Here is a 12830-nt window from a genome sequence, read left to right on the forward strand (position 1 = left end):
CAGGTGCTGGGGTCAGAGCAACACGTACAAACACGCTGGAGGAACTCAGCAGGTCAGGCAGCATCTGTGGAAATGAGCAGTCAATGTTTCGGGCCAAGTCCTGACAAAGGGTCTCAGCCCAAAACGTTGACTGCTCGTTTCCACGGATGCTGCCTGACCTGCTGAGTTCCTCCAGCTTGTTTGTACGTGTTGATACAACAACAGGCGATGGATTAAGGGTGAAAGGATAAATGTTTAAGGGGAAAATGAGAGGGAGCTTCTTCACCCAGAGGATGGTGAAAGTGTGGAATGATCCGATAGTACAAGTGAAACATGTGGGGTGGATTTCAACACAAGATAAATTTTGTCAAGTTCTTGGGCATGGAGAGTTATGGTCTGGGCGTACGTCAGCGGGACTAGGCAGATTAATGTTTCAGCACAGACTAGATGGATAGAAGGGCCTGTTTCTGTGCAATACTCTTCTATGAGTTTATGATTCTAATTCCATACCTGATGACAAGACACTGACTTTGAGTAGAGACACTATAAAGGCTTTGTGATTGTAGCATTTTGTGATGGCTTCTGCATAATGCTAAAACTGAAATAATGATATTCATAAGCTTGTCGGGCTTATTGTTCTGTTGATGTAAAACCTGGATCTTGCTCAGCAAAGTTCTCGCCTGGATCATTGAATCAGCACATATTTTTTAAGCAGTGGATTTTATAATTATCCATTCATCAAATTAAAAATTAGTCAACTAGATCTTTTAATCAAGGTGGGATGATCATATTAAGAACAAGAATTAACACTGACTAGCTGTGCTACACAACAGAATGAATTGTTATCAGTTAAGCAGGAGTGTAACCAGACTACAGAAGGCAGTGCATATGTTAACCCAAGGGATGAATTGCATTAATAGGAATGCATCAGTTCCCTGCAGAATCTGTGGTTCACAACTCAGAACATGGAACATGCTGAAGTTCAGCTATGAACTCATCTGATATCCACTTTACTCCTGAAGTCAGCATGGAGGCCGGGTACAGTTCTTTATGTACTGAGTTGAGGAATTGGATATGCTTTACGTCTGGCCATGGAGCTTTATTTGGCATTGCTTGAATGCCTCCATTTACTTGAATGGGATCATTGACTTGAAGGGAACAGTAGATGGAAGTGATTGTTTTGGTCTTTACCTTTTATTTGATATGAATTTTCAAATACAGCTTAATAAGCTTGTTAGTTGATTTCTTTTTAAAGTTGCTTAAGTTACTTAAATGCATGTAAACCTAATACCTATGTACATCAAATACATAAAGAAATGGCAAAGACCACCTGTCAAAATGTGCTTTTAAAAGGCTAGCAAGTCAGTTCATGAACAAGGCTTCAGGTTCCACTGTCCACCATGCCTGGTCAAGATTATTTGATGATGAGCAGATAATCAAATCCTATATCTCACCAAATCTGCCATTAGCTGCCCACATTTCCCAGTGCAATACATTCCATCGTTCACCCACAAACAGTCAAAACTAAAAATCCTGTGGCCCATTGGACACATATAGTTTTACCATAGCATAGAATCATTTCTATATCTCATAACTTATCTTCCTCAGGCTACTGAACCATGGTAGACAGAACATCCAAACACATTACTACTTATCAACATACCTTCCCCCCTCTTGGAAGACAACATTGTGGGGCACCATGGTAGCATAACGGTTAGCACTATGTTATTACAGCTTGGGGTATAGGAGCTTGGAGTTGTCACATGCATCATGTCCATGCATTTCTGGTCAGAAGTGATCATTAAATGCACTGGAGTAAATTAAGCCATGTTCATCAAAAGAAAGGATCAATATACAGCACAGATGCTGCATTTCTGAAAAAATTCAAATTTAAAATGGTTAAGGACTTAGAGTACATTGATTGTGATAGTAAGATCACCAATGTTTAAGTAGATATTTGTACAAATGGAAATACAAAGTTAATTCATTTAGATTTTAATCTGTAATGATAATTTACGGAAAAGGGCTTTGAGTATCACCTTTTATTTTAATTTTGGTTAGAGAATGAGACAAACATATTGCAGCTATATTGAGAGAAATGATTCTTAAGGAGTCCATTTAGAATGTGCTGACACAGAAAGAACATGCAAAGCAACTTGCAGGGCAACGTATAAACCAATTTGCAAAATCAGGATGAAACAATAGCTTGCTGATTAAAGAAGCGATACGGGTAACGGGAAGACATGCTTAACGGTTGAACAATAACGGTGTTAATGCGCTGAGGCTGATAAGTGGGCCAAAGGGTAGTCACATTTGTAATTTTGTAATGAGATTAAGGAAGAATGTCTGCACCTCACATGGGTGCAACTCACAAAGTCGTAAACAAGTAGGGTATAAAAAAACTGTGCAAAGTGTAATTCGGCACTCAATCTAGCAGGAGCTGGTTGGGTCCGACTCTGCAGACTCGAAAAATAAAGTTTACCGTTCTGCAAATTGCTGAGACTCAGTGTGTTTCTGACAACGTGGGGGCTCTTCCGGATCCACACTCCGGCCGCGGTGGACACGAGGAAGGACATCGGAGACGGTGCACCCCGCCGAGTTTGGCGGTCCCTGACTCCTTGCTCGTCGCTCCGACGCGGCTTGAGCGAGTGATATCCGGACGGCGCAGAGCGGTAAACGGGGAGAAGGGGACAGTACCTGGTACTGGAAGTCCCCAGGACGCACCGGGTAAGTGCCTACTATTATAGTAGAAGGGTGCGGGAATAAGTAAGGACGGAGAAGACCGGGATCGCTACCCGGGGGTCCTCCTGATAAAAGTCCTTGGGACGCACCGGGTAAAGTGCCTACTGTTGCAGTAGAAGGGTGCGGGATTAAGTAAGAGCGGAATAAGATGGGAGGGGGTGGCTCTAAAAAGAAAGAGGAAACGGAAAGACCGGGACCATACCCGGGGGTTCCTCCTGTTAGCCCCCTCGGTAGAATGTTTGAGAATTGGGGATGTGGAAGACTAAAAGGGAAACAAAAGAAAAAAAAATGATACAGTACTGTTTAATTTGGTCGAAACAGCCGATAGAAAAACCTGCGGTCTGGTGGCCGCGGCTTGGGTCTGAGGAGGATTGGGTACGACAAGCCTTAAACATTTACGTTAATTCAAAACCAAATGTAAAACCGGAAGAAATTGCTTATGCTTTTTGTTGGGCTCCCTGGCCAGGAGTAACAACAAAGAGTTTTAAATTGGGCATTAAAAGGGAGCGGAAGTGGGACCCACTCGATCATTTACCCCCTCCCTATGTCCAGCCTTCTGCGCCCCTTGCGGGAGCAGAGGGAGGACGTGAAGAAAGTGAAAAAACAGAAGAAATAGACCCGGAGAGGGAAGAGAGGGATGTTAGGGAAAAAGCAAAAGCAAGGATCGAAACAAGGAGTGTGACAGGAGCAGATAAGAAAAAGAAAGACGAATTAAAAAAAGGAAGAGGTACAGCTGTGTCCCCTTCGAGAGGTTCCAATGGGAGGAGAACGGGGAGGAACAGGATTTGTAAACGTCCCTCTGACAAGTACCGAAGTACGAGGATTTAAGAAAGATATGAAAACTTTATTAGAAGATCCAATGGGACTGGCAGAACAGTTGGATCAATTCTTAGGACCTAATGTTTACACTTGGGAAGAAATGCATGCGATTATGGGAACGCTATTTTCTGCACAAGAGAGGCAAATGATACGACAAGCTGCAATATCAATTTGGGGAAGGGAACAGCCGAATGAGTTCAGTGTGATAGATCTAAAAGATGCCTTTTGGAGTTGCCCGTTGGAGGAAGGTAGCTGAGATATGTTCGCATTTGAATGGGAAAATCCCTTCACTGGGCGGAAGAAGCAACTCCGGTGGACCGTCTTGCCCCAAGGGTTCACGGAGTCCCCAAACCTATTCGAACAGGTACTGGAGCAAGTATTGGCTGGATTCCATTGTACCGAAAAGAACCAACTATTACAGTATGTCGATGACCTACTACTATCGGGACCAGCAGAGGAGGTAGTGCGAGACGATACTATAAGACTCCTGAATTACCTAGGAGAAAAAGGATTGCGGGTGTCCAAGAAGAAACTACAATTTGTCGAGAAGGAAATAACATATCTCGGACACAGAGTCAGTAAAGGGCACCGCCAAATAACCCCAGAAAGAATAGCGGGAATAACTAAAATACCGCTTCCCAGGACAAAGAAGGAAATAAGACAATTTCTGGGCTTAGTGGGCTATTGCCGGATTTGGATAGAGAATTATACCTCCCTGGTGAAGTTTATGTACGACAAATTGGCAAAGGAAGACCGGGGAATAATCAGCTGGACCGAAGAAGAAGAACAGAAGTTCAGGAAAATAAAAGGGCAACTAATTCGGGCCCCGGTATTAACACTGCCAGCACTGGAAAAGCCCTTTCAGCTGTATGCAACAAACAATGAAGAAACTGCGTTAGGAGTACTAACCCAAGAAAAAGGAGGAAAGCGGCAACCTGTGGCCTTTTTATCAAAAATGTTGGACCCGGTATCCCGGGGATGGCCGACGTGCATACAAGCCGTAGCGGCAGCAGTCGTACTAGTAGAAGAAGCACGGAAATTAACCTTTGGGGGAAGAATGACGGTGTATACCCCGCACTCCGTTAGCACCCTCTTAGCCCAAAAAGCTCAGCGGTGGTTGACGGACTCTCGCATACTGAAATACGAAACCATTCTGATGGTCGGGGATGATTTAAGCTTTGAAAAGAACAATAGTTGTAACCCGGCACAGTTCTTATACGGGGAATCAACAGGGGAGGAAACCGAGCATAACTGCGTGGAGCTAACAGACCTTCAGACAAAAAGTAGGGAAGATCTACAAGAAGTTCCCCTAATCGAAGGCGAGGAACTATATATCGACGGCTCCTCCAGATGCATCAATGGGGTACGACACAGTGGATATGCTATTATAAACGGGAGGACTAGGGAGACGGTGGAGTCCGGCCGGCTCCCGGGTAATTGGTCAGCCCAGTCTTGTGAACTATATGCCTTGCAGAGGGGACTGCAACTGTTAAGAAACAAAATAGGCACTATATACACCGATTCTAAGTATGCCTATGGAGTGGTACACACCTTCGGAAAGATTTGGAAAGAACGGGGGTTGATAACAGCCAGGGGAAGGGAATTAGCTCACGAACAAATGATAAGCATGACTCTGGAAGCTCTAACACTACCTCAAGAAATTGCAGTGGTTCACATTCCAGGACATCAACGAGAAACAGCCCCGGAAGCAATAGGAAACCGGCTCGCAGATGAAGAAGCCAAGCGGGCAGCAATGGAAAAAACGGTCCGACTTCTAACCCTGATACCAATAAGGGAAGGGCTTAACAAACTACCAGTCTTCACCCAAGTAGAAATAGACGCTATGAGCCAGCTGGGAGCCCGACAAACATCAGAAGGCGAGTGGAAGACCCCCGACGGACGGCAAGTACTGAATAAGGAAGTAACTCGTCATATACTGCAACAACTACAACAACAAAGCCATTGGGGAGTGCAAGCTATGTGCGACACTATCCTAAGGGACTATGTTTGTAAAGGGATATTCACACTAGCTCAACAGGAGGTGTGGGGCTGTTACACCTGCCAAAAGGTAAACAAGAAAATGATGCGTGCCACCCATAAGGGGGGACAAACACTAGCCGTCCGACCGTTCCATCGGATCCAAATAGACTTTACGGAACTACCACAAGTTCAGAGATGGAAGTACCTGTTAGTAATTGTGGATCACTTCACTCGGTGGGTGGAAGCATTCCCAACCACTAAAGCGGACGCCCCTACAGTGGCACGGATCCTATTAGAAAATATAGTCCCGAGATATGGAATAATGGGGTCTATTGATTCAGATAGGGGAACACACTTTGCCTCAAAAACACACCAGCTAATCTGTGACGCCTTAGGAATCCAGTGGAAGCTGCACACCCCCTGGCACCCTCAGAGCTCAGGAAGAGTTGAGAGGATGAACAGTACTTTGAAGACGCAATTGACAAAACTAATGATGGAAACCAAGCTACCCTGGACCAAGTGTCTACCCCTGGCCCTACTAAGAATCCGCACGGCTCCTCGAAAAGATATAGGAGTATCCCCTTATGAAATGTTGTTTGGCCTTCCATATTGGAACAAGGTGGAGGGCTATCCTTCCCTGCAAGGGGGAGATGTCTTTGTAAGGGACTATTTACAGGCACTGTCTCGTTCTTTTGCAGAATTGCGCAGGAAGGGGTTACTCGCACAAACCCCACCTCTGGACTTCGCACTCCACCGAACTCAGCCCAGTGACTGGGTCCTGATTAAGACTTGGAAGCCAGAGAAGTTACAGCCGCAGTGGGAAGGCCCATTCCAGGTGCTACTGACCACCGAAGCTGCAGTAAGGACAAAAGAAAAAGGGTGGACCCACGCCGCGAGAATCAAGGGACCCGTAAAGCCCGAAGAAGGTGCAGAATGGACTTGCATCCAGGGAGAAGACCCGATGGTGCTAAAGCTCAAAAGACGGACAGAATGAACTTTGGGATTGTAATGTATATACTGCTATTGTTGAGAAGCGCTGAAGGGGGATGTGATAAGTGCAGGACGACGGTAAGGGTGGGCATGAAGGTTTTTCCAGGGTCCTTTGTATCACACTCGCATGTTAACGAGAAATGTTATGACTACAACAAAAAGGAGGAGTATGTGGAAAGTTTAATCTAACCAACTGCTGCTTAAAGATAGATGATAGATGCTTAAAGGTGGTTCAAAAAATATCAGATAAAATAAGGAAACTGGCCCACGTGCCGGTACAGACCTGGAAGCCGCTGGGGTATTGGGACTGGCTGGACGGATGGTTGAAAGGAGGCTGGTGGCGAACCGCTTTAGGGGTTATAGGAGGGGGATTGATGGTCCTCCTTCTGCTACCATGTCTGATCCCCTGCTTGCGGGAGCTAGTAGCTCGGGTGGCAAGACAAGTCATGCAACCAGGGGCCCCAGCTGATCCTGTTCAGGTACTCCTACAAAGGGAAATAGAGCTAGAGGAAGAAGCCTATGTAAACCTGTGGCAAAAGCCCAACTGATAGCACATTCTAAAAAGAAAAAGGGTGGATTGAGAGAAATGATTCTTAAGGAGTCCATTTAGAATGTGCTGACACAGAAAGAACGTGCAAAGCAACTTGCAGGGCAACGTATAAACCAATTTGCAAAATCAGGATGAAACAATAGCTTGCTGATTAAAGAAGCGATACGGGTAACGGGAAGACATGCTTAACGGTTGAACAATAACGGTGTTAATGCACTGAGGCTGATAAGTGGGCCAAAGGGTAGTCACATTTGTAATTTTGTAATGAGATTAAGGAAGAATGTCTGCACCTCACATGGGTGCAACTCACAAAGTCGTAAACAAGTAGGGTATAAAAAAACTGTGCAAAGTGTAATTCGGCACTCAATCTAGCAGGAGCTGGTTGGGTCCGACTCTGCAGACTCGAAAAATAAAGTTTACCGTTCTGCAAATTGCTGAGACTCAGTGTGTTTCTGACATATATTATTTAACTTGGTTCAGGAGAGAGTTAGATATGTTGATCGAAAAATTAAGTCAGCATGGAGAGTAAATTCATCCTACGGGGACCATCTGATATGCTAAATTGTGTTCAAAGGTACTCACGATACACGTGTAAGACTCTTGTTAAGCCACTATGTTGGCTGTCCCTGTGTCAACAAATTTAGCCTAATTTGTATGGATAGATTGGAGAGCTTCACAATCTGATTTACTAATCAATTCTGTTTATAAATCACTTGATTTTATACCTAATCAAACTGCAGTACTTAAATAATGCTCATGGGAATTTGAGGAAAAGATTGAACGATGTACATAATTGAGTACTTTAATTAAAAATAGTGCAGTTACATTTGAATTCTGTCAAATCAAAGGAGATTTAATTTTCTGTATTAGTATCAATATGTGCATCAACTGATGATTGTGGGAGATTTTAATTTTCCACACATAGACTGGGAAGCTCATTCTGTAAAAGGGCTGGATGGTTTAGAGTTTGTGAAATGTGTGCAGGATAGTTTTTTGCAACAATACATAGAAGTACTGACTAGAGATGGGGCAGTGTTGGATCTCCTGTTAGGGAATGCGATAGGTCAGCTGACAGATGTATGTGTTGGGGAGCACTTCGGGTCCAGTGATCACAATAGCATTAGCTTCAATATAATTATGGAGAAGGACAGGACAGGACCTAGAGTTGAGATTTTTGATTGGAGAAAGGCTAACTTTGAGGAGATGCGAAGGGATTTAGAGAGTGTGGATTGGGTCAAGTTGTTTTATGGGAAGGATGTAATAGAGAAATGGAGGTCATTTAAGGGTGAAATTATGAGGGTACAGAATCTTTATGTTCCTGTTAGGATGAAAGGAAAGGTTAAAGGTTTGAAAGCACCATGGTTTTCAAGGGATATTAGAAATTTGGTTCGGAAAAAGAGGGATGTCTACAATAGATATAGGCAGCATGGAGTAAAGGAATTGCTCGAGGAATATAAAGAATGTAAAAGGAATCTTAAGAAAGAGATTAGAAAAGCTAAAAGAAGATACGAGGTTGGTTTGGCAAATAAGGTGAAAGTAAATCGGAAAGGTTTCTACAGTTATATTAAAAGCAAGAGGATAGTGAGGGATAAAATTGGCCCCTTAGAGAATCAGAGTGGTCAACTATGTGTGGAGCCGAGGGAGATGGGAGAGATTTTGAACGATTCCTTCTCTTCGGTATTCACTAAGGAGAAGGATATTGAATTGTGTAAGGTGTGGGAAACGAGTAAGGAAGTCATGGAACCTATGACGATTAAAGAGGTGGAAATACTGGCACTTTTAAGAAATTTAAAAGTGGATAAATCTCCGGGTCTTGACAGGATATTCCCGAGGACCTTGAGGGAAGTTTGTGTAGAAATAGCAGGAGCTCTGATGGAGATCTTTAAGATGTCATGAGAAATGGGGATTGTGCCGGAGGATTGGCGTATTGCTCATGTGGTTCCATTGTTTAAAAAGGGTTCTAGAAGTAAGCCTAGCAATTATAGACCTGTCAGTTTGACATCAGTGGTGGGTAAGTTAATGGAAAGTATTCTTAGAGATAGTATTAATAATTATCTGGATAGACAGGATCGGATTAGGAGTAGCCAGCATGGATTTGTGCATGGAAGGTCATGTTTGACAAACCTTATTGAATTTTTTGAAGAAGTTACGAGGAATGTTGACGAGGGTAAGGCAGTGGATGTAGTCTATATGGACTTCAGCAAAGCCTTTGAGAAAGTTCCACATGGAAGTTAAGAAAGTTCAGTCGTTAGGTATTAATGCTGGAGTAATAAAATGGATTCAACAGTGGCTAGATGGGAGATGCCAGAGAGTAGTGGTGGATAATTGTTTATCGGGATGGAGGCCGGTGACTAGTGGGGTGCCTCAGGGATCTGTTTTGGGCCCAATGTTGTTTGTAATATACATAAATGATCTGGATGATGGGATGGTAAATTGGATTACCTTAGTATGCCGATGATACTAAGGTAGGAGGTGTTGTGGATAATGAGGTGGGTTTTCAAAGCTTGCAGGGTGATTTATGCCGGGTAGAAGAATGGGCTGAACGTTGGCAGATGGAGTTTAATGCTGAGAAGTGTGAGGTTCTACGTTTTGGCAGGAATAATCCAAATAGAACATACAAGGTAAATGGTAAGGCATTGAGGAATGCAGAGGAACAGAGAGATCTAGGAATAACAGTGCATAGTTCCCTGAAGGTGGAGTCTCATGTAGATAGGGTGGTGAAGAAGGCTTTTGGAATGCTGGCCTTTATAAATCAAAGCATTGAGTACAGAAGTTGGAATGTAATGTTAAAATTGTACAAGGCATTGTGTGCATTGTGTGAATTATAGGAAAGATATCAATAAATTAGAGAGAGTGCAGTGACGATTTACTAGGATGTTACCTGGGTTTCAGCACTTAAGTTACAGAGAAAGGTTGAACAAGTTAGGTCTCTATTCATTGGAGCGTAGAAGGTTGAGGGGGGATTTGATCGAGGTATTTAAAATTTTGAGAGAGGTAGATAGATTTGATGTGAATAGGCTGTTTCCATTGAGAGTAGGGGAGATTCAAAGGAGAGGACATGATTTGAGAGTTAGGGGGCAGAAGTTTAAGGGAAACACGAGGGGGTATTTCTTTACTCAGAGAGTGATAGCTGTGTGGAATGAGCTTCCTGTAGAAGTAGTAGAGGCCAGTTCAGTTGTGTCATTTAAGGTAAAATTGGATAGGTATGTGGACAGGAAAGGAGTGGAGGGTTATGGGCTGAGTGCGGGTAGGTGGGACTAGGTGAGATTAAGAGTTCGGCACGGACTAGGAGGGCCGAGATGGCCTGTTTCCATGCTGTGATTGTTATATGGTTATATGGTTATTACTTTTTGTTTGATTCCTGTAGGCATAGAAAAATAAATAGGTGTTGTATTAAGTTGCAGTTTCCCTGGAAGTTTGATAAGTCCTAATTCCCCTTATTGAGGGAATAAATGGGCCCAGAGTAGCATAGCGGTTAGCGTGATGTTATTGCAGATCGGGTGTCAGTGATCAGAGTTCAATTCCGCTGCTGTCTGTAAGGAATTGCTACGTTCTCCCAATGAGTGTGTTGGTTTCCTCCAGGTGCTCCGGTTTCCTTCTACATTCTAAAGACATACTGGTTGGAAGGTTAATTAGCTATTATAAATTGTCCTGTGCTTAGACTAGGGTTAAATAGGTGGGTTGCTGGGTGGTTTGGCACATTGGGCTGGAAGGGCTGTTACAAACTGTATCTCTAAATAATTAAAAAAAAGAGAATCGCTTCAGAGCTCTAAAATTTTCAGTTGCAAACTGTAAGATTCCAGTATGGCCCTAACCTTAAGTTCTTACTTCGACATAAAGTATTGATAGTATTACTTCTGCAGACTTTTGTTCTAAGTTCATGACACCATTGTGGCACTTCCCTCTCCTTCACACTACTTCACATTATGTTGTTGCATCTCTGTTCCTTCATCTCAATTAAAATGCTGTTATTCCACCATCCAAATAGAAAAAATAAAATTCTCATTGAGATGGCTCCACTGTTTTCCCTCCTCAATCTCTATACAGATGACTTTTCATCCTCACTTGTTGTTTTGACTTTGGTTTCTGAGTTCATTGCACTCCCATCATTCTTTAACCAAATGGACCTTGTACACTCACACTTACCTCTCCAACCTTGTTATTCCATGTGGCCTCACTCTTAGCATTGTCAGAACAAAATCAGGTTTATTATCACTGACATATGGTGTGAGATTTATCTGTGGCAGCAACATAGCATAAGACATGAGAAACGTAATGTAAGGTACAATAAAAGGTAAAATAAGTAAATTAAGCAGATGAGCAATAATGAGGTAGTATTTGTGGGTTCACAGAACGTTCAGAAATAAAATAGCAGAGGGGAAGAAAAGATACCTAAAGTGTTTAAGTGTGGGTCTTCAGGCTTCTGTCCCTCCCCCATGATGGTAGTGATGAGAAGAGAGCATGTCCTAGATGGTGAGGGTCCTCTCACTCCTGTGAGAGTGACTAACAGGGCATCTCTCATCACTTCGTTGAATTGCTCTCCACATTCAATTCTCTGCATTCTCCTAATCCGGCTTCTTTCTGTGTCCATCCCAGGAGGAAATACTCTATTCCACTTTGCCCCAACTGCACTTTCAAAATTTCAACTTTTTAACCTTTGGTCCTCCATTTGATGAAACAGTTCTGTAACTAATCAACCAAATCCCAGCTCTTAGATGTGCTGGTTAATAAAACCATCACTCTCACCTTAGTCATCCCTTTGAGCAGATTTCATCTCCACAGTTAAGTCTGATGAATGTAGAACTGAAGAGATATTGCAGACAACTTGTTTAGCTCCTTCCAGTTCATAATACACACAAAATACTATTGGGCTTAGCACACATCTGCTGATCACTATTTTTGTATCATTTGATAAAGATAACTATGGAATCATTATTCTTGCTTTATTCAACATTCCTGAAGTGTTCTCCCATAACTATACTGCAATTAGAAGTAGCACTAAAATTATTAATGTTTGGTTTGTCACAACCTCCTTTATGTTTTCCCCAGCCCACTTTATGAAACCTTAAATATATAGCTGTCCCTATTCCCTTCCCACCTTTCCCTACCTGAGGTAGACCAAAACTCACATCTTTTCTTAGCTTCCTTTCCCATCCTGTTTTCTGCAAATTCAACTTCTACGCGTGAGTCTCACCCTATTTCCTCAAGCTTATTCCGTTAGTCTGCTGATCACACATTTTCTTTCCATTGCCCGCATCATGTGATATTGTCTCCTGCCCCCAAAAGTTTGCTGAGAACTTTCCTAAAGTACAACTATGGGGAAGAAGGTGATCGTTGTGGTGAGGTTAACTTATTTCTGTACTGGGATGAGCATTAACTGCATCTGTAAAAGAGTTTGAAGGCAGTAAATCAAGTGAAAGATCAGTTACCTTAATGTCTGACCATGCAAACGCAAATGGAAGATAATGGTGCTGGAAGTTACCAATTGTTTCCAGGAAAATCTGCACATTTTTATAGATAATTAAATTGAACTATAGAGGAACTATACTCCTCAAGAAATGACCAGTAACTACAGCAAAACCATTTTGTCATATGATTAATGACAACTGAATTTTTCAACTACATTGAAACTCTGACTGAAGTAGAAAAATATTGAAATTAAAATGAAATATTATAAACATAATAAAAGGCAGAAGTAAATTCACAGTAGTGTAATGTAATCCCAGGGTTCAGATGATGTTCATGAAGTGTTCAAACAGTTCTGTTTTTG

This window comes from Hypanus sabinus, chromosome 2 (assembly GCF_030144855.1).
Source record: "Hypanus sabinus isolate sHypSab1 chromosome 2, sHypSab1.hap1, whole genome shotgun sequence".
In the NCBI taxonomy this organism is placed as follows: domain Eukaryota; kingdom Metazoa; phylum Chordata; class Chondrichthyes; order Myliobatiformes; family Dasyatidae; genus Hypanus; species Hypanus sabinus.